At 43.6% G+C, this 3,496-nt stretch overlaps 1 non-coding gene across 1 annotated transcript; it reads left to right on the top strand.

The window, feature by feature from the left end:
• The first annotated feature begins 542 nt into the window (after window positions 1-542).
• Window positions 543-621, top strand: TRNAI-GAU. Its single transcript is given in 2 exon segments — window positions 543-580; window positions 586-621. It is a non-coding gene; the product is annotated as a tRNA-Ile (tRNA).
• The last annotated feature ends 2,875 nt before the right edge of the window (window positions 622-3,496 follow it).

The raw sequence follows: 3,496 nt of genomic DNA, 5'->3' as shown, positions 1-3,496 counted from the left end.
GTGTCCATATCACAGCGCTTGACACGTCATCTTATCCTCTGATTAGTTGTCTGCTTCTCCTACCAGCATAAGAGCAAGGATTCTCAGCCTACAGTGCAGAGCCTGGCACACAGGAGATGCTCCATGATTCTGCACATTCTGTGCCTTGTCCATGGGGTGAATTTCTACTTGGCCTTCAAGATGCAGCTCAGACATCACATCTTCCTGGAAATCTCTGGATCCCCTGTCTGGGTTGGGTACCCTTCCTCTAGGTTCCCACAATATCCTAAACATAATTCAATCCTAGCCTTTAGCACATGGGGCTATAATAGTCTGTTTACTTATCTGCCTCCCTGAACTGTGAGCAACTAGAGGTTAGGGGTAGAGTCTTGAACAACCCTATATACTAGCTCCTAGCACAGTGCCTAGCACATGCCAGAAGCTAAGTAACCATTTGCAGAATGAATAACTGAATAAAGGAAGACCCTTATCATCTTCTCCATATCTTTTGTCACTATTCCTCTTTAGACCTCCATTGCTTTATCAAAGTAGCTTTCTAGGCTGGCCAGTTAGCTCAGTTGGTTAGAGTATGATGCTGATAACATAACATCAAGGTCCAAGGTTCGATCCCTGTACCGGCCAGCCACTCCTATCCTCCAAAAGAAAGAAACAAATAACCTTCTGTCTAATTTCCATCTGTCCTTTCTCCAATCCACATGAACACTCCCACCAGCCCCTCCCCCACCAAGATCTGTCTTTCCAAAACCATATTCCTCCCTTGCTCAAACATTTTCAGTGATTCCTCATGGTCTGAGCAAATATCAAAGTGGTATTCAAGGTCTTTCCTTCCCAAGAGTGCCCTTCCTTTCCAGCCATACCTCCCCTCATCCCCCTGTTTAGGACCGATCACATCATTTGTGGGTGCTGGTGCAAAATGGAAACACGGAACCCTGTGTTAAATAACAAGCATTTCAAGACAGTGACAGAGCGGAGCATTAAACCAAGCGTGGGGCTCTTTTGAGTGCAGGGTCCTGTGGCATGCCACAGACTTGCCCCTACATGTATCCAGTTTGCTGGCCAAGTGCACTCACTCTTCCCTCAACTGCTCTGTAGGTTCACTTGCTCCATGACATTGGTCAGGCTGTTTCCAGTCTCTTCTACCCTGCTTTCCAATCCAAAGCTTCTCTTCTCCATAGATGCATCCTGTTCTTCTAGGGCCTGCCCAAGTCTCACCTCCTACCACTCCAGACTATAGTAGTCTGGTATTAATAGTTATTTTTATACGTGTGTAGTCTTGTCTCTCTACTGGACTTTAAGCTACTTGACGGCAGGGACTCTGTTTTGTTCATCTTTGTGTTTCTTACAGACCTAGCACAGTGCTTTGTACTCATCTCACTTGTTGAATGACTTTGGGAAGAAATGCCACAGCCTTAGTCATCGAGTCTGCCTAAAGAACACTAAGCACTGAAAACTTGATTTGAGTCCCTCATAATTAGCTATGTAACATTGAAGAGGTCACTTTACTTCTCTGAGCTCCAGCTTTGCCATCTATAAAATGATTATACTTAAAAAAGTTATAATTTTCTGCTAGTATCTTGTTCTTTGCTAATGTTTTCAAAATCTTTTTGTTTTTTAATTCATGTAAAACTTATTTTATATCTTAAATGACATAATTTCAATACCTGACGTCTTTGAGGATCTAATAACTGTTTTTGTTGCTAATGGCTTCATTGTGTGCTTTGCAATTTTGGATTATGAGTTCATGTTCAATGAGACTTTATCCTTAGTAATCCCATGAAAACTGGGTTGAGGGTGTGCTTCTCCAGGGAGGATTTGTGTTTGCTTCTTCCACATGCTTCACGGCACTATTAATCCAGGACTGTGTGAATTGTTTAATCCCAAAGTCAGGAGCCATGTCTCTGTCTGTATGACCTCAGGACTTAGTTCAAGGACTTGTAGATGCTCAACATGTGTTTGCTAATTGAATGCATGAATGAATAAAGCACTCGACCAGCTATTCTTAGAGGCCCAATAAGAATTGTAACCTGTTGTGTTAATAAAGGACAATTGTTGCATCAGGAAAATACTAACATTTATTGAGCACCTATTATATGCCAGGTTATCATTCTAAGTGCTTTGTGTGTATTAACTCATTTAATTCTCACTATAACTCTTTGAAGTAGGTACTATTATTGTCCTCAATTTACAGAGGAGGCACAAGACTCAGATAGGCTGAACAACTTGGCCAAGATCACACAGCGAGTGAATGGCAAAACTTGGATGTGAGCCCAGGCACCCTCGAGACATATCTAATCACCACCCTATATTGGAGAAGAGAGCAATAGCAATGACAGGAGAAAAAGCGTAAAAAATTTCAGTACTGGCAAAGGAACTGCGAGAGCCACATAGGCCACACCAGGCATGGGAAGGGACTTGGCACAGTTTTGTATTGTCAGTTAACCCTCGTATGTAGGTTTTTTCCCCCAACTAGAAAAGGAGCAATTTGAAGGCAGGAAACATGGATTACAGCTTTTCGAAATGCTCTATATAGATTTGCTGAATGAACAAATGAATGTTTTGAAACTAAACACTCTGAATAAATTACTTCACATCTTGTGTGTCAGACTGAAATTGGTGATAAATCTTTCACTTTGTATTAAAACCTTAAAATACCTAGATTTGGCCATAGCATGACTGGGTATAATGACACCTTGCATTTGTACTGGTGTATGGTACTCAGGATCCCCTGGGAATAGGAAGGAAGAAACTTGGATTCTGCCTTCATAGGCCCCAAGACTGTCAGGAGCCAAAGGCTACTGTGTTTGTAACCAGTTCCTTTGGCTACTGTCCAAATCTAGGAGGCCCTGGAGGAAAGGGGGGCTTTATTTGCTCTTATCCTCGCTAAGACCAAGAGAGAATTTGAGTGTAGACTCTCAGCAACCATTCTGGGTCTTCCCTCCAGTACTGCTCTGGGGGAATGAAATCCTCAGTTTCCACCAATCTTTGTTCAATAATTACCTGAGGGTTTGCAGTGAGCCTGGGGACAGGGCTCCAGCATGAAGAGGAATGGAGCTGGGGAGTGAGTGGAGGGGTGCGTGCGTGTGTGTGTGGGGTGTGCGTGTGCATGTGCGTGTGCGTGTGTGTGTGTGTGTACTGGCTGAGGGATGAGGGGGGAATACCAGGATTTCAAAGCAATGAGAGTGAGGTTAGGAGGGAGGGTATTGGAGAAGAAATAAGTTTCCAGTTCATGTTGGTTTCTTTTCAAGGACTTCTCCTTTTAGACACAACTTGCCTGGTTCCAGTTTTAGAAGCCCAGATTGGGAAGTTAGTCCCAATTTGGCAGTTAGTTCCTAACGTGGCTTTCTTTATGTGTGTGTGTGTGTGGGGGGGAGCGGATGGGTGGGTGAGTGGGAGGGTGATGGTTAAGAAGGTGAAGGGAAGGACTTTGGTATCCATGTGTGAAGAGAGGCCCTAGGATCAGGAGTTTGCCCTCATGGTTGTGCTAGTGTGTTTATTG

This window comes from Galeopterus variegatus, unplaced genomic scaffold (assembly GCF_000696425.1).
Source record: "Galeopterus variegatus unplaced genomic scaffold, G_variegatus-3.0.2 Scaffold2018, whole genome shotgun sequence".
Taxonomy (NCBI): domain Eukaryota; kingdom Metazoa; phylum Chordata; class Mammalia; order Dermoptera; family Cynocephalidae; genus Galeopterus; species Galeopterus variegatus.
Note: the sequence above shows the minus strand (reverse complement) of the source record. Positions and strands in the feature narration are given on the sequence as shown.